The sequence below is a fragment of the Dreissena polymorpha genome, chromosome 5 (genome assembly GCF_020536995.1).
Source record: "Dreissena polymorpha isolate Duluth1 chromosome 5, UMN_Dpol_1.0, whole genome shotgun sequence".
Taxonomy (NCBI): Eukaryota; Metazoa; Mollusca; class Bivalvia; order Myida; family Dreissenidae; genus Dreissena; species Dreissena polymorpha.
Genome location: NC_068359.1, coordinates 33,080,320 through 33,104,103, shown reverse-complemented (window position 1 = coordinate 33,104,103; position 23,784 = coordinate 33,080,320). Strand labels below are relative to the sequence as shown.

Sequence of the window (23,784 nt, the reverse complement as noted above, 5' to 3'; positions counted from 1 at the left end):
CAAATATCAAGTTGCTATCTTCAATATTGAAAAAGTTATGACCAATGTTAAAGTTTTCGGACAGAAGGACAGATTGACTGACAGACAGTTCAAAAACAAAATTGGTCTAGGTGGAAGGTATTGTCCCTCTAGGTGGAAGGTATTGTCCCTCTAGGTGGAAGGAATTGTCCCTGATAAGCCATATCAGATGATACTACGTCGCATTAAGCCCAGTTTTCCCACAGCGACGATAATACATTTCAATTAAGAATCTGGTCACAATTTGGTCATTAAACATTTTTACAAAATGGCTATACTGGTATTTCAAAACAGGTACACACTTCAGTGTATTCTTATTATGAAAGCCTTGTTTGTTTAATTGATCACACAAAACTTTCACCAGATTAAACTATTAGCACCTATGATTGCCTATCTTGAATGTTCAACATGAAGATTGTATCTGGACTCGCATTAGAACAGGTTTCTGTCATGCTTACAGTCGCCAATTATCTACACCTCATGTCAGAAAACACCTGTTTGTAAGCCACAACAAGTGTAGGATGTTGTTAAGGATGTATACAATGCCACACCAAACATGAAAACTCATGTACCAACCAGTCCAGTAGCTCAATTTGAGTCCCTGATTTCTGGATTTGATGGGAATGCCAACAGACAGACCTCATGGTTGTCAGGTGTCCATCTGACATGTGGTCAAAACAAAACCACCAGTTTACGGCCTGTCCTGACACAGTAATGTCTTTAACAGATTGTACTGTCAATCTGAAGTATATAAAGACAACAAACAATATGCTGCCTAGCAACTCAGCAAGGCAAATGGCTCTTCAACTGCAGGCAAATGGCTCTTCAACTGCCCAAACAGTATATATGAGCAAAACTCTGGGAAAAAGGGGGTTCATGCATGAGCTAAGTGTTGTCCCAGATTAGCCTGTGCAGTCTGTATTTTCGTTTTAAAATGAGACTACATTGAAATAAAAAACTTCCATAAAAGCAGACAGTGTCATCCCTGATTAGCCTATGCTCACTGCACAGGCTAATCTTGGACGACACTATACCCACATGCAATAAGACCAATTTTTCCACAGTGAGGCTCGTATCACTAAGCCCTAATCCTAATGCATATTTTGCTAAGTTCCAGGAAATAAAGAATTTGCTTCCATGACTTTGGTTTCCTTTTTATCCCCACGCTTTTTAAAAAGCGTGGGGATATTGTGGTTATCTCCGCCGTCTGTCTGTCCGTCCGTCCGCCCTGGCCACAATCTCATCCTACACTATTAGCACTAGAACCTTGAAACGTGCACACATGGTAGCTATGAGCATATGAGGGACCCTGCACTATTTGGAATTTTGATCTGACCCCTGGGTCAAAAGTTATGGGGGTTGGGGTGGGGCAGGGTCAGAGATTTTTACTCATTTTTTTAGGTTATTTTACTATAATTTCTTCATGTCTACACCGATTGTCTTCAAATTGATACTGAACCTCTCTTATGATAATAAGGTCAATCTAAACTATGCATGGCCCCATTAACAACCCTAGGGCACCCCGCCCACATAGGCCACGCCCACCCAAAATGGCATTTTACTGTAATTTCTTCATTTCTACACAGATTCACTTCAAATTGATACTGAACTTCTCTTTTGACAATATGGTCAATCTCAGCTATGCATGGCCCCATTACCAACCCTGGGGTGCCCCACCCACATAGGCCACGCACACCTAAAATTGCCTTTTACTATAATTTCTTCATTTCTACACCGATTCACTTCAAATTGATACTGAACCTCTCTTATGACAATACGGTCAATCTGAACTATGTATTGGCCCATTACCAACCCTGGGGCGCCCCGCCCACATAGGCCACGCCCACCCAAAATTGCCTTTTACTATAATTTCTTCATTTTTACACGGATTCACTTCAAATTGATACTGAACCTCTCTTATTACAAAACAGTCAATCTCATCTATGCATTGCTCCATTACCAACCCTGGGGCGCCCCTGGGTCAAACATGCGGCGTGGGGTTACGCATCGGCCTCTGCTGGCCATTTCTAGTTATTGTTTTCATACAATTTGTGTAAACATTACACACAGTTAAAGTGTTTGTTTCCTCTGCTAGCTATTTTTTCTTTAAACCTAGTTGTTGTTCTTTTGAATATCGGGTAATATAGTTATGATTCTGCACCATGCACACAAAAAACAGCATCTGATTCTTGGCCAGTGAAACTGTTTCTATCGGCGGACTGCAAGTAGTGTTGTAATTAGCTGGTCTCAATCTGCATAGAAAGGCTGTTGATGATGGATGTCCCAATCAATTGCAAGTCTCTCACATCCCTAATTTTTAAGAAATATTTCCATAATGTTACAGGAGTCACATTTGGCTGAGAAATGAGCTTGGGAAAGTAAGGTAGAAGATTTTTATGGCAATATTTGGAATGGGCTACACATTAATTTCCTGCTTCATCACAAAGGCCCCAATCAAATCTGTTTTTGGCTGTTTTTATAGGATTGTAAGTCCCCTCCAAATAGGAGATGACATGCGTAATGGGAAAAATGCCAGTCATAATAGCTGAAATGATGAAGAATCAGGAACAATTTCTAGCAAATTGGGACATGACATGGAAAATAGGGCCAACATGGACAGAAACGAATACCTTGGAAATAGGGACCATGACATAGAAATAGAAGCAACAGTGAGTGAGACAGTGACATAATAAATAGAAGTAAACAATGGAAATTTGGGACACATTCATGGAAATAGAAAAAACTGGAAAAGTGATACAATGAATAGGAAGAATACCATGAAAAGTAAATAAGGGCAATGTGAACTTGATCATTTAATTTTGAATAATAATGTGTTTTTAATTATAAACCACTTATATTTCTTAAGGATTTAATGATCATCAATATAACATACATAAACAAGGGACAAAATTGTCACAAAACCAGGTTTTCATTGTGAAAAAAAAATCTGATAAAGGGAGAAAACTCAAACTGAACTTTTGAAATGAACAAACAAAATTAACCTCCTTTGTAAGTTTGTTTTTAAAAAAAATCTATTTTTAGTCGTGGCGACCTTGACATTGTAGATATTGACGTGATTCTTTCGTGCGACACACCGTCCCATGATGGTGAACAAATGTGCCAAATGATTTTAAAATCTCACAATGAATGACATAGTTATGGCCAGGACAAGCTCATCTATGGCCATTTTTGACCTTTGAACTCAAAGTGTGACCTTGACCTTGGAGATATCGACGTAATTATTTCGCGCGACACACCGTCCAATGATGGTGAACAAATGTGCCAAATGATTTTAAAATCTGACAATGAACGACATAGTTATGGCCCGGACAAGCTTGTTCCGCCCGCCCGCCAGCCAGCCAGCCCGCCCGCATTCGCCAATCTAATAACCAGTTTTTTCCTTCGGAAAACCTGGTTAAATATGAACATTAACAAGATTACCTCAGTTAAGCTACAGTGAAAACAAATATAATAATCCAGCCTGCTAATCCATAGGAAATGCAGACAAAGTACGACTGATTAATAACTATCATATATCGATTTAAGGAATTTAAATTTTCTACAAGATTTATTTTATGAGCTCATTTCCTTTCCATTCACAAAATCAGTTTAAACCATTATATTAATCAATTATAACAGGCTACACATAAATAATGTTAAGAAGATTACCTGGATGACTAATAAAAGTATGGAGCATTCTTATAGGCCTTTCCACAAACAAGTTTACCTCCCTTGGTAATTACCTCCCTTTATTGTGAATATGTCATTGCCCACAATACATAATCAGCTTCCATGACTTATTTCTTAGCTATTCATTTTCATAATGCGACTTCAGATTGCATACAACAATATAAATGTGAATTTCCATAACAAAGTTTCTGATATTTTTAAAATATTGTATTTAGGATATGTTATAAAATGTGAACAGGGGACATTACTGGTGAATACGCAAGGGAGGTTACCTTGTTTTGGGAAAGACCTATTGTCAGAGAAATATCCATTAGAATTACGACAGGCACTATTGCTTATCAGATTATGTTGACGGATTCACAATAGTGGGTTTAAATCAGTAATGACTGCCCAATGGACTAGAAAAGTTAAATCAATATTGGAGAATTTAATTAATATTGACACGAATGAACTGAACAAAATGAGGGAAAGAGTCAAAAGGGAAAAAAGAATATAAATCCATTATATTAGACAGACATACTGCAAAATTATCGTGTTTTTTCCTGTTTGTTTACTTGCCTTTTTGGCTAGACCTAAGAGAACAATGGTATCAGCATTGCAATCATCTAAATCATGGCGGTCCTTAAGTTAATTTTTTAAAATGTGAGATCCCTCAAAATAATTAAAACTGGTTAACCCACCCCCAATAGATGGATGGTCAATGTAAACAAACAAATTGGAACAGTCTTTAAACCTATTAATTTATAATGAGCTCAATGACACACACATTGTTAAAATGTCAATAAACCAAATCCACCATTACATCAATACTAACAACATTGTGCAGGACCTTAATCCCATGAATAACTAATTACACCGGCTTGATTATTGCTTTGTGCACATTGCGCAACATGTTTGACACAGCTTGCCCAAGGGTCTTAAAGGCTCTTTGCACTTTTGAAAATGGTAAAAACACTACTTTTTTACAGAGCAGTTAATACGCTACCGTAAATTAAAATCCCATCCAAATCCACGAAATAAACAATTCTCTAAATTTGACAAGGTTGCCACACAAATTGGCCCGAAGTTTTAACCCTTTCAGCGCTGGAACCGAATTTTGAAGGCCTTTGCAAACAGTTTGGATCCAGATAAGACACCACAGAACGTGGTGTCTCATCAGGATCCAAACTGTTTCCTTTTCTGATAGTATTCTTTGAAATAAAATCGAAGAAAATGCTAATTTTAGAAATTCAGCAGACAACATTTTAGCAGACGACAAATTTCCCAGCATGCAAAGGGTTAAGAATATCACTACCTGGTTATTCCTTGCTTGACAAAATAAGCCTAACAAAGTAAAACAATGAACATATTTAAATGCATAAAATGCCTAATAATATTCCTTATAACAGTATGTCCACTATTATAACCCACAAATCTTGTCAAAAGTCCTTATTATGTCAATTTTTGCAGCATATTGCTGTTCTGACACTTTCAATAATTGCTACTCCTCCTACTTCAAACTGTTCTGGTCAGTCTAATGAGGTTACTGGTCAGTCTAATGAGGTTACTATGCAACCGCTGGTCAGACATGTTCAAGGTTTCTCATGCCATATTTCACCCTGTCAACTGGACTGCAAGTCTGACCTCTACAATGGGGTGATGACAGGGTGACAGTCACACATAACTCTCCCCAATGACAGGCTTACAAATGTTATCTACAATTACAATCTTGACTTTTGATACATTCTGAACAGACCAGCAATCTTTACGTTATTTTGTATATAGTATATACTTTTTAAACATGCATCCTTATTATTCTAACGTTTTGAAATGTAATGTTTCTGTAAGATAAATGTTAAATATTTGTCTTAAAGTGACTTACACAAAAATACATACAAACTATTTAACCCTTTACTTAAATTTCTGAAGAGATAAATAGTACAATAAAGCACAAAGTTTATATACTGTAAACAAATAATATACAAAAAAGTCTGGTTTACCTTTCAATGTTTTCATTCTAATTGTTTTTCAAAATAATATTTTCATATTGGCGCTCAAACATATTTTTAATACTTATATCTACTTAGTCCACTAAATTAATAAACTGAACAATAGTTTTTAGATCATGACAATCCTCTGAATAGTTGTGGCCATATCTGAATCCAGTTCTGAAGGTATAAAGCTAAAACAGGCTACATACTACATACATATCCTACCTCCACTATGAAAGACAATCCTTCAACACATGTGTCATATTTCGCACTGACCACCCATAAATCTTGGCTCAAGGTCTTTGGACACAGACCAAGTATCATGGACTGCACTGACACTTTTGTTTTTCAAACTCGCAAACTAAGGAAAGAATAATATCACAACAATTGGATGTCCAGCCATATGCTTTTCCCGTTTACGTGGTCCGCTAAACACAGCAAAGTCCACCTCTATACTCCACACATTTGATATACATCTGAGGTATTTAAAATTTAAACCACTCTGTATGGAAAGAAGTAGCTGCATTAACGCTAATAAATACCAAGCCCTTATAAATACCAAGCGTTTGTAACCTTATAAAAACATGGTGGTTAACCGCTTTACTATCTGATTACAAGAATACCTACTTACTGTTGTCTGTAGTACACTTTCAATTTCATGGTTAAATTCAGTCAGTTAAAAAGTTTAGATTCATGTTACATCCAAAGCTTCAAGCATGGTACAAATATCCTGAGCTACCAACTTAGTGAAACTGCACAAGTGTTAAGCAGTTCATTAACCCTTTGCATGCTGGGTAATTTGTCATCTGCTAAAATGTCGTCTGCTGAATTTCTAAAATTAGCATTTTCTTTGATTTTTTTCAAAGAATACTATCAGAATAGCAAACAGTTTGGATCCAGATGAGACGCCACGTTCTGTGGCGTCTCATCTGGATCCAAACTGTTTGCAAAGGCCTTCAAAATTCGGTTCCAGCACTGTAAGGGTTAAAAATGAAGTGGATTAAAAAAAGTATTTTCTTAACTATGTATGTAACAGCTGTTCCTATAATGCATAAACACACTTGAGATTAATTGTCTCCTCAGTATTAATATCTGATCTCCAACATATTGGTTCACTGATGTTTCCCAAACAACAGCAAAGATCTATAAAAAGGGCCCCTAGGGGTTTCTTTAGAGCAAAAATCTGGTCATTTTGACATAAATAATTACACCATAAATTATCATTAAGGCCAATTATATTCAGAGATGAAAAAAGATAAACAAAAGTGATGAAAGAAACTTACAATAAAATTATTGCTGAATAAGGTAATTGCTATTGTATGAGCATAGTTTATTACAAATATATATTTTTGTATCTAATAAATGGCCCCAAAGCACTTTGCAGTTTCTCATCTGGAAATGTGTCCATTAGATAAGGTTTCTTTCAAGCTAAATGTTACTAGTGCAAAAAATGAGTGTTGAATGACAGACATTATGTGAATACAACATAGAAACTATCACAATAAAGGTATTACAATAATTAAGGTGACCATCGCATTCATAATTATGATGATCATTTGTACCAATTTATTTCATAATTTTTTTTGTGCAGAAACTATGGGACTGTAAACAAACATTTACTTTCAAACTATCCATAAGGAATATGCCAACACTTCAAGTATCGACTATGACCTTGACCTTTGAGCCAGCCACATCAATGTTGCAATCCTTATAAACTGACCTTCAGGACACTGAATTTAAAAGATTTCATTTCAACTAAATAGTTAACCCTTTGCATGCTGGGAAATTTGTCGTCTGCTAAAATTTCATTTGCTGAATTTCTAAAATTAGCATTTTCTTTGCTTTTTTCAAAGAATTCTATCAGAATAGCAAACAGTTTGGATCCTGATCCGACGCCACGTTTTGTGGCGTCTGATCAGGATCCAAACTGATTGCAAATGCCTTTAAAATTCGGTTCCAGCAAACTAGTTAAATAGCTACTTCTTAGTCAATTTCACACTGAAGAACAGCTGATTACTTATTTCAAAGGAAATGCGTTTATCGCCTTAATCGAACATTCCTGGCTGCTAGGGATAATTATTTAAATCATTAACCTATAGACAACATCATCAAATAAAACAAAATCTAGAGAAAACTCAATATAAATGCAACGGATCTTCAGTTTTTATGGGGAGAGATAGTATGTAATCTTTTATCATTATGTGTTCAAATACCACAAAAAAGCATAAGACCCACTAAGTGGTTGTTTTAAACATTTACTCTTTTTGAAACATTATAGCCCAGGGGCCGTATTCCAGTAGCTTCTTAAGTTAAAAAATAACTTTAATAAGTTGAAATATTGCACAATATTTTTTCATATCTCCGCCATTTTTTCTTAAAACATAAGATTTCTCTTAAGTTAAATTCTGGTAGCTTCATAAACTTAATAAATTTCTTTACACTGTGTATTTTTTCTCATATATTCAAAATTAAGTTAACTTCCTTTAACTCTTAAAGGAATTTTTTAAAGAGAAATACTAAGCGTCTCATGTTTTGTTTTTTACATTTCAAATTTAACTTAAGAAATTTATTTAAGAAATTTCTTAACTTAAGTGAAAACTTAAGAAGCTACTGGAATACGGACCCAGATTACATTATCAGCCTCATTCTGGGAAAATGGAGCTTAAAGCAAATGCGTCGTATCCTTCCTGATAAGCCTGCGCCATTAAGAGGTCGGGGGAGGGGGGTATAATCAAACCTTCATAAAATGCACCTACTAATCTTAAACATAACTTAACTTTACTTACTACAGTATGCCTATCCAAGTTCACTGACCACACTTCCAAATCAGACACATTTAGTGAGGTATTCACAACAAGCAATTGAGAATGACTCCAACCAGATGCACATATGACCAATCAGTCACAGCAATGATGCCATTAAATGCTACATGTTACCTATCTAGTCACTGAAAGCCCTCTTATCAACTATTCACAACATCTATTTCACACCCCTCTTGCGAAAACCACACTAGAATGTTAACACACATCTCAATTTCACTGTTCACTGATTCCTGTATGCAACTTCCTAACTTTCAGTGAATCAGTAAATTCACCATAAAAAATCTTTAACTTTGATAACTGACCCTTTAACAAAACATGTCCAACAAATGTATCTAGTTTCACCTGTACAATGAAATAAAGCAGTCTTGCTCCCCTTTGTTGGCTGGCCCCTAGGGGCCAACTTTGATATGACACATCCTCCCTTCAAACAGTCGTTGCCCCATTCTATCTCTTACACTTCCTTTTCAGGGGCAGTTAAGTGGAACAAGACATTACATGGGTCTATTCTCCATCAAAGAACAGTATTAAAACAACTTAGAGTAAAACTGCAATGCTCATCAATTTTACAAGAAGCAAAACCTTTTTTCACCTTTTTTTCACCCTTTTTAGGGAAATGATTCAATTGACAACATGCACACCATTTTTGCCTGTTATGGCTCTTTTTTATGACTGCTTTTATATTTTACTTGTTGTATTTATGACAGGTTTAACCCTTTCCCACTTAGATAGGTATTTTGACGCATTTTGTAGTCCCTTAGATAGTTATATCTAATTTAACCCTTTAAGAAGAAAAGTGAACATGGCTATGTGCAAACAGCATAAAACCAGAACAGCCTGCGAGTAACTCGCAGTCTGTTCAGGTTTTATGCTGTTTGCTGCTCATCAGTATCTAAGGTTTAGAAATGTAGCCTTTTAAACTTGAATCTAGTAAGAAATGTCTTTATTTCAATTAAACTTTCTAAGGGACTACAAACGCGTCAACATATGTATCTAAGTGGTAAAGGCAAACAGCAAAACAAGCAGCAAAGTTAGCATAAAACCCGAACAGACTGCGAATTACTCGCAGGCTGTTATGGTTTTATGCTGTTTGCACATAGCTGTTTTCACTTTGCTTTTAAGTGGGAAAGGGTTAAAATGAAGTTTAAAAAAAACATTTGTAATGCTTACCACAGTGCTTTCTTCATTCTTCAAATGTCAGTCAATTACGTCAAACAGTTGCCATGGACACCTGCAACACACCAATTTCAACTCAATTACAAATTGCAGTCACTGCCCTGATAATTAAAACAAAGGAGACATTTAACTTCAATGAAATGTGAAGAAAACACTATTCAATGCCTCATTCAAACCCAGGGGAAAATTCATTAAGTTTGGAAAAAGATTGCACCATCCAAATGAAACACAATTGTGTGAGAAATCTTAAAGAACATTATCCACATTTATAATTATGAAGGAAGAAATGTGTGCAATATTTTTAAGAACATCTCCAATTTGTAATGAAATGAAAATGCCATGCACTTTACAAAAAATAAAGTTCAAATTTAAGTTTTATAATGGAACAAGAGATGTGTTTGTCAGAAACACAATGCCCTCTTCTGCACTGCTTTGAAGCCATATATTTGACCTTTAACCTTGAAGGATGAGCTTGACCTTTCACCACTCAAAATGTGCAGCTCCATGAGAAACACATGCATGCCAAATATCAAGTTGCTATCTGAAGCAACATAGATTTAGTTATGAGAATTTTTCAAAACCTAAACCCGAAACCTAAACGCAAAGTGTGACAGAAGGACAGACTGACAGACGGTCCAATCACTATATGCGCTCCTTCGGGGGCAAAAAATAGTTTAAATATTACTTGATTACAAATTGTTTAAAAATGCAACTTTTTCTAACTGGATTATTATACAACACAGACCTTAAAATCATTAATGCTGCTTTATTGATATGATTTTAACCCGTTCCCACTTACAAGCGAACTGAAAATCGAAATGTGCACACAGCATAAAACCAGAACAGCCTGCGAGTTACTCGCAGTCTGTTCCGGTTGTATGCTGTTTGCTGCTCATCAGTATCTAAGGTTTGGTAATGAAGCCTTTAAAACTTGAATCTAGTAAGAACGGTCTTAAATTGAATTTAACTTTCCAAAGGACTACAAATCCGTTAAAATACATATCCAAGTGGTCAAGGTTTAAGACATGATTGTTAGAAACAATTAATACTAAAGGAATTTAGAGCAATGTGCTTCAACACAACATATTATCATGGATTTGTGGGTTATAATAATGAAAGGATCCACCTGGACATGATATATATGATATGTGATGCATGAAGTTTCCACTGTCAGGGAAACACTTGCTGCTAATTGTCTTCTGCCTCAAGCCTGACCTATCTGTGCTTGGACCCTTGAGATATGACCAGTGCCCTTCAAGCACTAACTCTCAGAGCCATCTATCAGGGTAGATAATCATCGGGCACCTTTCCCTAGCCCATTCATCACCCACTTACCTTGTCCCCACCCTTTGGATTCCAATTGTAATCAGATTTCTACAATACCTGGCTGTCAGAGCCCCGGGCAATTTATCATATGCTAATCACACCATCTCAGAAACAAATTCTAAGAAAAATGTTTAATCATGTGACAGTGAATTACATAGTGAAACAAGGAAGATGTGAAACCACATGTTTACTCCTTCAGAAATGATTGGGATCTGAACAATTTCTGTATCCACTGCTTCCACTATTTCTTCTTTTACTACTGCAGAAAGAAAGCAACAATCATTGGGATATTGAAAATTTTAGTATTTTTTTAATCAAATTTACGTTCTTTATTCGACCCCTGGAAATTCTCAATGTCAAAATTATATATTTTTCCAAATGACTGCCTAAAATCCCCAATTTTGAAGGTTTCCAATTATTGTTTGTGTGTAAATTAATGCAACATTTTGTTAATTTTCCTAATGCAGCTATGGGCTAAACCTTAGTAACCTTAGACACCTATTTTCAAATTTTGGTCAATGTAATGTGATTTTTCCGAGTCCCAAAATGTTGAAACAAACACTGAGATTTTATTAAAAGTATACAGGATTAAGGTCTTTCACTGATGTAGTTAATATTTTGAGTTACTGCCCAATAGATTAAGGGTTTTTTATTTTATTTTAAGTTTTAACATTTTCACTTGGACTTTGGAGAATCAAAGTTAAGATCTTCTACGTGCTTTAAAGAAAAGACGCATGTGCAAATAATATTTTTCCTGTTCTAAATTAGTCTCAATTCTTGTAGAAAGAAATGTGACCATTTAAAAAAAAAATAACTGAGAAACCTTCTTTCACCTGTAAACACAATGTAAATAATTTTAAATTAACACTCAGCAGAGCAACTTTGTACAGTTTTCACCCCTTAACCAATTATAGGCAATATCACAAAATCCTCTTTTTAGAAGGAGTAATGAATTGGAAGAAGAAGAAGAAGAACACATATTTTGTAAATGACACCAGAAAGATAAAACTTGACAGGAAAAGAACATCAAAGAATACATAACATTGTAAAGTGAATGCAGATTTTATGTAGGAGCAAGATGGAATTCTATTTGGAAACAATCATCATTCAGGACTTTCTTTATCAATCTGCAGTTATTACAGTAGACAAAACATGCACACATAAATACAACTAATGCCCCATAATATGTACCACCTTATATTAGCAAAGCTTTGTTCCCCCCGGCACTATTATTGTAGGAATGCATGCTCATTATCATGACATTATCCCAGACTGCTTATGCCAGTAAATAGGTACAATTGGTAATTTGCTTTAAGCTTCAACTAAAGCTCTGCCCAACACCCCATAAGAACACCATGTAACTTCCATAGAAACACAAGCGCAAATTGGAATTAATGGTATGTAAGACAACTGTTACAACATTTATACAACAATATTAAAAGATTGGAGAAACTTCACATCTCTGGTGTGAAAATTCCATTAGGACAAAATGCAAACCAATCACACAGACAATCATGATACCATTGTTAACAATAAGACAAATCTGTGAATTTGTTGTCTTTATATTGTACAGTCTGTGCCTTTTGGATTATGAAAAATATCACAATAAACCATGAAATCAGGTAAAAGGAAAGATTATTAATATGACTATAAATAATAGTATTCCAGTTGTTAATATGCGCATGTTTAACTGCATTTTTAAATTTATTTTAGACAGTGCTATGGTATTATTTACCTGCATAATAAGCTAAAAAAAACACTTTTTGAGTGTCTTGCAAAAGTTTGGCATCTTTTGGGGGAAATTTGGTAAGATTTTTTGGGGAAAATATTACATTTTACCATTGGGAAACAGCCTGTATTATGCTGTTTTATATTATTTTTTATTTTTTTTTGGGGGGGGGGGGATAACTGAAAATGGTCAATGGTTTAACAACATATGACCTAATCCTACATACATTACATTTCAATCAACAATATTGCTATTTACAACATTGTAAAGTGTTGCTTGTATTTCCTTATCACCTTCATATTTAGGATGAAGTGACTCTTGTTGTATTAACAGGGCAGGTAACACCCTATGAAAAGATAATCCTTCAATCTCATAGTAACCATTAAATTGGAATCTTGCTCTTTCCAAAAAAATACCCAACACGGTTAGGCATCAAATTTGAACAGAAAGCATGATGTCACTTTGTGCCTTTCTCCAACTGGGCCCCACCCATAATGGAAGAGCAGTAACCATGGCAACATTATCATCTTTCTGCTCCATACCCACCTCTCCCATTGTTGAGGAGAGTAAACAGGTAGACGAGGGGCAAACAACCATATGAGTCACACACTGAGAAAAGGGTGTTGAATGCATGATCCTTAAGTGTCGTAACAGATTAGCCTGTGCTGTCTGCACTGGCTAATCAGGGGCAACACTTAAGGGTTTTATTGTATTTTTCCTCTAAAGGGAGACTGTTCTTGACAAAAATCCAGTTAAGGTGGAAAGTGTCGGCTCATACTGAATTGCTGTCTAGGTGTTTAGCAGCCCAACACTTGTAGAGTAATGGAAACCAGTGTCAAACACCTGTGAGTTATCATATTAAAATCTAAGGACTGAATTGGGAGGTAACTTGACCACCCAAGTTGTGATATTATATTAGCCCCCTTGGTTCAAAAAGGTACCATGTGAGTATTAATTTCAAAGTCACATGGTACCTTTTTGCACCAAGGGGGTGAATTATTATATTAGCCCCAAACTTTCCAAGTTCTGATCATGGCTTTAATTTAAACTAAATAGCAGAGAAACTGCCCCGTTCAGTTTGTAAATGTATCAAACCAGGTCAAAATAGGTTTTTGCTTTTGCTAGAATTGCTTCAAAATCAGAATGATAGTAATTTATGTAATGGATGGACAGTCACAATTTTTCACAATGTGCAGCACCAAAATATAATTTATTCTGCTGGGCCCTGGGATCCAGTAGATGACCCCATATCTACACAAGCATTTCATTACTGTATCTCATTCTTGAAATTGACCAAACCTGTAATAAATACATCTGTACTAGAACTATTGTTGGTTCAAACAAGATGTGTTTGTGAAACACTATGTCCCCCTATATGACGTTTGACCTTGAAGGATGACCTTGACCCTTCACCACTCAAAATGTGCAGCTCCATGAGATACACATGCATGTCAAATATAAAATTGCTAGCTTCAATATTGCAGAAGTTACATTACATGAGCAATTTTGACCCATATATTTGACCTAGAAGGATGACCTTGACCTTTCACCACTCAAAATGTGCAGCTCCATGAGATACACATGCATGCCAAATATCAAGTTGCTATATTCTATATAGCAAAAGTTATTTCAAAATGTTAAAGTTGGCGCAAACCAACCAACAGACCAACCAACCAACCACCAGACCAACCAACCAATAAAAATCAGTTTAAGTGTGTGTGTTTTTTTGACAGAAGTGCACACTAAATACCATGTTTACATTAAGGTTTCACTGGTTTAGGGCAAATGAAAACAAACAATAACAAAACTTATAACTTGTGGACAATTGTTTTTTATTTGAAAACTTATTTTGACATTATTTTCACTTAAAGTAATTAGGGCTGTTTGTAAAACATGCATGCCTCCCATGTCAGTTATAGTGGCAGCCATTGTGTGAATACGTTTATTGTCACTGTGACCTTGACCTTTGACCTTGTGACCTGAAAATCAATAGGGGTCATCTGCCAGTCATGATCAATGTACCTATGAAGTTTCATGATCCTAGGCGTAAGCATTCTTGAGTTATCATCAGGAAACCATTTTACTGTTTTGAGTCACTGTGACCTTGACCTTTGACCTAGTGACCTGAAAATCAATAGGGGTCATCTGCCAGTCATGATCAATGTACCTATGAAGTTTCATGATCCTAGGCATAAGCATCCTTGAGTTATCATCCAGAAACCATTTTACTGTTTCGAGTCACAGTGACCTTGACCTTTGACCTAGTGACCTGAAAATCAATAGGGGTCATCTGCCAGTCATGATCAATGTACCTATGAAGTTTCATAATCCTAGGCCTAAGTGTTCTTGAGTTATAATCCGGTAACCATCTGGTGGACGGACCGACGGACGGACTGACGGACCGACCGACATGTGCAAAACAATATACCCCCTCTTCTTTGAAGGGGGGCATAAATATTGATGCGATTTGCAAAGACAGTTTGCTGCATTTTGCAGTATACTATAAATGTCTCCTAATGCTTTGAAAGGAAAAACCATCTAAATACCTGTGGTTTTCCATACATAAGTAACATTCATTAGAAACTACAAACAACTATATTATAACAAACACAACAAAAAGTATTATTTTCACAATTATGACAGTCCGAACTGCAGCCTCTGTAGCCACCGCAGCCATGGTAACAATGGGAGTGTGTACATGTCAGCCTGATGGATAGCCATGTCTTAATGGCACACATTATATAGTCTATAGAGCTACATTAGTGGCAGACCGCTCATATCTCACTTGACACACAGTATGTAACCAACATTACCTACATGACAAATATTTCAAATGAGGCTGTCGCACAAACTTTTCAGTTAATAATTGATGAACCATTAAAGTTCACTGTCTACTGTAAATTGAATTTTTTATCAGTATATCAGATAGTGAGGGTGACAATCCAATCAATGGTGCAGTGAATCTTTGTTTGTTTGGTTGGTTGGATGTTAAGTAATATTTACAAAATTTTAGTCATATCATGGCAGTCAATTATGAACTCACTCTTTCCTGTGATCACTGATTACTAGTACTAAAGAGCACATTAAATAAGCCACTATCAGACAATGCTCCAGATAGGATTTGAAAAGGGCAGGGGGGGGGGGGGGGGGGGGGGGGGTTGTCAAAAGGGCACTTTGGAGCGCACAGGATTTTGTCAAAAAGGCATTTTCGAGCGCACCCCTGTATCTAGAATGTTCCCTGTTGCATATCAATTTTTATATTATTAATAATTGTTAGAATAAATTATTTCCATTATTAATAAGCCATGTAAATAAAATGTCTACAATGAGTAATAAATTAATATCAATGTAATACGAGATTTATTAACTATAATGTCTAAATTATTTATTTATTTTTTTTAATAAAAGGGCAGGGCTTGGCCTCGGAAGGGCAAGGCGGGGCTTGGGAACGGCAGGGCAAGGGGCCCTTCCATTAAGGCCTAGCTGCTCAGTGCCTTGAAAAACATTGAGTTAGAACAGATGTGAATAGAGTTGCCATAGGGAAAATTAAAGCACCCTCTATTTTGGGCTGGCACACAATATTAATCCAAACCAGATATTGTATGATGCAACCAAATGCCACAACCACCATATATTTTACACAGTATATTAACTTTTAATGATTAAATTACAGTATATGCACAAATTACATAGTCAGTGATATGACTTATGTCCTTTCATTGAGGCTCACATTTCTTTATTACCATATACATTTCACAATTTATTCTATTTTAATTGAAGTCATATTATGCTGTGATTGCACATTCAACATGTGCTGCTAATTTTACATGGCCACAGCGTACATATACCGCAGAGGGAGATCAACTCTGAAAACATTCGCCATGCACAAGGTGGAAGTAAAATTATACAGTAGTCACGCATGTACCTGAGTTATATACTATGGAAACTATAATATGGGTATTAATAGCCACAATTACTAATACATTACACCAGTGTGTTTTTTCGCCTTTTGGGGAATGGGGCCGGGTTTCTTTGGATTGGGAAAAAATCATGTTGTTTTGGCTGAAATCTGGAAATAAGTGTTGCTGCCTTTTTGCTAACAAATACTTTAAAATTAGGAATACAAATTTGAACGAAAACAAGCGATGTGTTTGTGAAACACTATGTCCCCATACATTTGACCTTTGACCTTGAAGGATGACCTTGACCTTTCACCACTCAAAATGTGAAGCTCCATGAGAAACACATGCATGCTAAATATCAAGTTGCTATCTTCAATAATGCAAAAGTTATGGCAATGTTAAAGTTGGAGCAAACAAACACAAAAACCAACCAACCAACAGACAGGGCAAAAACAATATGTCCCCCACTATAGTGATGCAGGATAGTGGTGGGGGACATATAAACAACACTTTAGATATAACAGCTTAGTATTGTTCAATTTAGAACGACCTAGATTGAACCATATCTTACAGTATCCCTATTAAGATGATGACACAGACACAAATCTATGCCACAGTAACTTCAAAACAATATACTTTTTATTATGAATTAATCGATACATAATTTTCTAAATACTAGTTTTCATGACTTTTGAAATAATTTCTAAATTAAAAGCAATAATTACATAAAATTGTGTGAAATATGCTAGTTGTTTGTTAAAAATTATATCTTCTACAAAATCTGAATTACTAACTAACGTGCACATTTTTTGTTTATTTGATGTCAGTAATGGAAACAATTCAAGCAACTGATCACAAAAGCAAAGGTTTATTATTACTCAGCAAGGTATCTTTATAGCAAATGATATTGTAGCTAAATAGTAACCGTTGGAGTAATAAATGATCTTACCAGATATAAAATATAAAATCCAGCAGTGAAGTGAACTCCCCCACAACTAGTACACTTTTAATCATTAAACCATGGCAGAGAGACAAAATCTGCCAATATGAACTACTATTATATGCTCCATTACATATCTACTCAATAGATCACAAGTACATTAATATGGTGATATGCACAGACTGCAAAAAGAAGAATTTTAACCCATGTATGCCTAGTGGACTCTCCCATCCTTCTAAATTGGATCAATTTATTTCCAAAATTAGGGATGTCTAGTATATTTATTTCTATATTTAAAATATTTCTTACAGAAATTCCTTTAAGCAAACAGCGCAGACCCTGATGAGACGCCGCATCATGCGGGGACTCATCTGGGTCTACGCTGTTTGCCAAGGGCTTTTTTCTAGACACTTAAGGCATAAATGGATTAATACGTAAGATGTTTGTCAATGATGTCCTATTAGCTATATCATGTAGTTACTATATGCAGAACTGATAATAGTCATACAGCAAAGGGACCTTTTAATAGATTTTGGCATGTATTGAAGTTATCATTAAATGTTTTAAATGTATAAATGTAAAATTGGAACTAAATGGCTCTAGTAAAAAAACAAGAATAAAGTTAAAGAAAAAAACTAGAGTGTTAACAAGGTTTTACTATGTTTGCCAAGGGCTTTTTTCTAGACACTTAAATAGTATAGATAGTATGAAAATATTTTATAATGCTTTAATCCTTTCCCCCATATGAAGCAAAGTGAAAATGGCTTTTGCAACCAGCATAAAACCAGAACAGCCTGCGAGTAACTCGCAGTCTGTTCAGGTTTTATGCTGTTTGCTGCTCATCAGTATCTTAGGGTTGGAAATGAAGCCTTTAAAACTTGAATAAGTAAGAAAGGTCTTTAATTTAATTTAACTTTCTAAGGGACTACAAATGCGTCAAAATATGTATCTAGGTGGTTAAGGGTTAAAAGTAAAGACACTGCATATTGCGATGATCACACTGCTATGTCCGTTTCTCAGTTGGAATTCTCCAATTGCAATTCAAGAAAAGAGCAAATGAGACACCACTTTCTGTCCAATCTATAACAAGGATCAATAATAAATGTCCAGTTAATTACTCTGAGACTTGTGGTGGTCAGTATAAACAATTGGAGACATTGACCGGCAGCTGGTCACTGAGTGGTCAGATATAGAGGAACATGACTGACCCCATCACCTAGCAACAATAAAACTTTTAACCATCTGGGACATTAATGGAATCTGTCTACTCAAGCATGCATTTAAATGGACAATACATGACTACCAGAGGTGCCCCCTGTTTAACATACGGATGCTAAATTACACTGAGCAACCATTTCTTGTAAGTGCCTAATGCAATTTATATTATTGCTAAATATAATTTGAGTTGTGTCATGTGAAAATGAGTAATTTGCCGCCATATGAAGCCAGCTTCACCCCACCCCCCTCCCAGAGCACACCAAACTTTGAGTGACTTGAGGTAGCTCCTCACCCGATTGTGAAGGTTGGGCTGGGCTGGAGCTACCCTGGCCCCTTTTTTGCATGACTTGGGTCATTTAATAGGCACTTAATCCAGACTTTAAAGTGTCCATCCTGTGCATTCCAATCGTAGTTAAACTGCAAACAATTCAGCTATTTATATGTGTGCTTTAATCATGTGCTACTTATGCTTCACAATCCTGCTTGGAATTCTTCCAAATGCACTCAGTATGCAGAATTGTATTGGAACAAAACATCAACAGGAAAATAAGAAAACCATCAAGTGCAAACGAATATCATCTTGGAAAACAATGGATGTCAGCGACTAATGCCTACATTTTATCTAATTTACTATGCAGCGGCTGGCAAACAGACATACTTTTATAACCAGCACTAAAATTTCAAATTTCCCTAGTACAGTTGTAAATTAAAGTTCCATCGGTGATATGAAAATTGTATGCAGTGTTTTTTTCACAATTTTGGGAATGAGTCCGGGTAACCTTGAATTGGAAAAATCGCGGTGTTTTGATTAAAATCTGGAATTTAGTGTTGTTGTTGTTTTGCTAAATAATGCTTCAAAATTTAGAATACAAGTGTTTACAATTTTTATTATTTGTTAATTTTACTACGGTTCCTCTTAATATAGAGTTGAATGAGAACTCAATATTGAGATCTAAAAAAAAATGTGTGAAAACTTTCAATTTGAAATGTTTGGATCACATTTGGGAAAAAGATATCTACTTTTTTCAATTGGGAATGGGCACAAGTTCTCAGACCCTTATTTGAAAAAAAAGTAAGATATACAATTTTAAGAATTTATTAGCCCAAGATGTAAATGCAGTTTTAAGAACACCTCCGTTTAATGTTTATACATGTAAGAGCAAAGTCTACATAAATAATACACCCTTACATTTCAACAATAGAGACATGACTGTATATATGAGGTTATACAACCGTGACATTTGACCAATGGTTGAAATCAGACACCTACGGAAGATACCTATTAAAATGATAAGTAAATAGACATGATACCAAATACCATTCCTAACATTCACACCATACTGTTAAAGTAAGGTGTTGTATTTTATGGTTATAATTTTATTGAAACTTAAGGGCATATTTTACTCTTGCACTGACAATATGCAAGAACTCTGTTAATGTCATTAAAAACTAATGGAATGTTTCTAAAGCAAAGAAATTAATATGTGACACTTCTCTCGTATTTTTCAAAATGTTGCATTTTGGGGGCTGTACATTTTTCTTTCATGGCATATGATTTATACATGTGTTCCTTCTTTTTAAGCCTACACATTTTTTACAGCCGAGGTCAATTTGTACAACATACAGAAAACAATGCACAATTTTAACCCACAGTTACTGTGTTATACCACAAAGAAAAAAAGTAAAAGATTTAAGTTAAAAGGGGTTTAATTTTCAATTTCTTCTGTAACTGTTTCAAACAAGTTTGTTAATTATCCTATTTCTAAAAACTAAGACAACAATACAAGTACTTTGAACTTTTCTCAGTGGAACATAAAATTGATAATACATATCACAGTGGGTGGGGTAAGATATGGGCAGACAGATTGCACTCAACATAATAGTCTGCATTATATCAACTGACATTATTATCTACTAATAATGCTTTCACGCAATCATTTTCTCAGGAAAAGGCATGCTGAAAAGTTTTCTATTACAACTACCTTTTATTAAATATGTTTTATATACAAGATAGACAAATCACTGTATATTTTATTTTTCAAGTTCATTATCCTGAAAGAGACCTTAATTAATCATGTCAACCACCTACGTTTTTCTTGTTTAGGTTAATTATTCATTCCCCTGGCATATATGCTAGTTCTCATGACATCTAATACAAGGCAATGGAAATTGTGGTCAAAATATCCCACTTGCACCAAATCTTAAAGGGACCTTTTCACAGATTTTGGCATGTATTGAAGTTTGTCATTAAATGCTTGAATTTTGATAAATGTAAATATTGGAACTAAATAGCTCCAGTAAAAAACAAGAACAAGAAACCGTCGGAGACGGGTGATGCTCCCCAAAGTTTTTTTTGTCACAATATTGCACTATATATTCAGATAAAAGAAAACGTCTTGAGGGGCATAACTTTGGACAAAATAATACGATGGATGATTTAGCAACTTAAAAATTTCAAAGGGCCATAACTGTATAAATAAATCATCTAACCAGAACCCACTAATATCATGCCCATCTCCTCAAGGTAGTTAAGCTTCCCATAAAGCTTCATTGAAGTCCAGTCAGTTGTTGGGGAGAAATAGCCCGGACAAGAATTGCACTATATGTACAGTTTATAGGAAATTTCAAAGTGCAATAACTCTGTGAAAAATCATCCGACCATAACCAGCTGATAATATGCACATCTCCTGTTGGTAGTGAAGCTTCCCATAAAGTTTCATTGAATTCCCGTGATAAGTTGCTGGGAAATAGCTCGGACAAGATTTGCACTGTATGTACAATGGAAAATTTCAAAGGGCCATAACTCTGTGAAAAATCATCCGACCATAGCCGGCTAATAATATGCACATCTCCTGTTGGTAGCAGCTTCCCATAAAGTTTCATTGAATTCCCTTAATAAGCTGCTGAGAAATAGCTCGGACAAGAATTGCACTATATGTACAATGGAAAATTTCAAACGGCAATAATTTGTGAAAAATCATCCGACCAGAACCTGCTGATAATATGCACATCTCCTCTTGGTAGTGAAGCTTCTCATAAAGTTTCATTGAATTCCGGTCATTAGTTGCTGAGAAATAGCCCCGACAAGAATTGCACTATATGTACAGTTAATGGAAAATTTCAAAGGGCCATAACTCTGTGAAAAATCATAAGACCAGAACCAGCTGATAATATGCACTTCTCCTCTTGGAAGTGAAGCTTCCCATAAAGTTTAATTGCATTCCGGTCATAAGTTGCTGAGAAATAGCCCGGACAAGAATTGCACTATATGTACAGTTAATGGAAAATTTCACAGGGCCATTTAAACTCTGTGAAAAATCATCTGACCACAACCGGCTGATAATATGCACATCTCCTCTTGGTAGTGAAGCTTTCCATAAAGTTTAATTGAATTCTGGTCATAAGTTGCTGAGAAATAGCCGGACACACGGACGGACGGACAGACGAAGCGGCGACAATATGCTCCCCCAAAATTTTTTTTAGGGGGAGCATAATAAAATTAAAGAACGAATAAAAAGTAATAAGCAACTTGGCTCGAACCATTGACCCTTCGAGTAAAAGTCTAGCACTTAAACCTGCACTTGGCCATCCGTGCTCATACAGCGAGAGGTGTATTTAATACATAATTTAAGCAATCCTCATAATGTATAAAATATAATGAAAACAATAGAAAAATTATTCAATTGTTTGGCACTTGTAACGCTTTATAATTTTCTGGTTTTTAAATCGTCAAAAGATGCATATAATGGATATTTTAAAGCATGGTAAATGTTCAGTATAACTGTTAGCTCGCAAATATCATATCTTCAGCGAAAGTTTGCAAATCTGAAACATTTTTTTTCAATTTTGTCAAGTTACCAAAAGTGGAAGGGTCCTTTTAAAAAATAATAATGCACTATTTCACCTTTACTTTGTATTCAAGAAATTTCTGGATCCTAATGACAAGCAACAAAAATACAATCTAAACAATCCCTATTGTATGCCTTTTCATTTTCTCGGAAAGAAACTTAAAACATTTCTGCTACAGAGTAACAATTGTTTAATTAGAACATAATTAGATAATAAATCATTTTAAATAAGATCCTAAAGAAGCATACCTGTACAATCCATGCCATGAAACACTCATATATCATCACCATGGAAACAGTTATAATATTGATTTGCTTTACAACTCCTAAACAGCAACACAATTTAAGCTTAGACAACCAAACACATATTAACACACATGGACAGAAAAGAATCCCATAAAGTTTCCCCAGGTTCCTTCAATGTTTCTAAGTCATCAACATTTTACTCCATCCAAACAATACCCAGCACAGTTGGTCTCTAAGTAAAGACCCTTTTGAGAACAGTATACACAACAAAGCCTTGTTAAGAACAATCACTTTTAATGACTATGAAGCAAGAGAATAATTCTGGTTTTGTGGTAATGTTATGCTAATGAGTGAGATACTGTTGCAAGCCGATATCAGTCCCCTGTAACTGAGGGTAATCTTCAAGTTAGCCAAGTATTTCAGTTATGTGATACTAATGTTCTGCTCTAAACTGGAGTGAAAAATACTAACTGGAAACACGATTGATTGTTTTGTAGGTTATCTTGGGTACCAATGAGTAATCATTTAATGTAAAAAATGAGATGGAATCAAATTCATTTGATTTCTTTACTAATATTTCATTACTGCTTTGAGAAAACACTTTTCTGATTAACACAGTTGTTTTGTTGGGATAATTCAAGCATTTCGATAAAATAATACGTTTTTCAATAAATTATTCATGCTGACATATTCAAGTACAATCATAAATTTTATTTTATTTTAAAGTTGATATAAATGGTTTGAAATACCCATTACTAGAAAGATAAGTCTAATATGGTCAATAATTCTAAAGATAAGCTGAAAATAACAATATTTATGGCATGGAAATACTGGTATTCACAATGACGAAAATGACAACGGTGAAAATGAAGATGTCGATGAAGAAGTCAAAAGTGATATTG

General features: G+C 35.2%; 1 protein-coding gene across 11 annotated transcripts in view; it reads right to left on the bottom strand.

Moving 5' to 3' along the window:
* LOC127832618 (dystroglycan 1-like) overlaps positions 1–23,784 on the bottom strand; it is a 97,534-nt gene that overhangs the window by 33,959 nt on the left and 39,791 nt on the right. For 8 of the 11 annotated variants that reach the window (XM_052358150.1, XM_052358144.1, XM_052358143.1 and 5 more), the window contains one exon: positions 9,668–9,728. The gene's annotated coding sequence lies outside the window, so the exon portion shown is untranslated. Of the gene's footprint in view, positions 1–5,687; positions 5,707–5,903; positions 6,186–9,667; positions 9,729–17,579; positions 17,604–23,784 lie in introns of those variants that run through there. The other 3 variants (XM_052358151.1, XM_052358153.1, XM_052358154.1) reach the window with 3 other exon arrangements.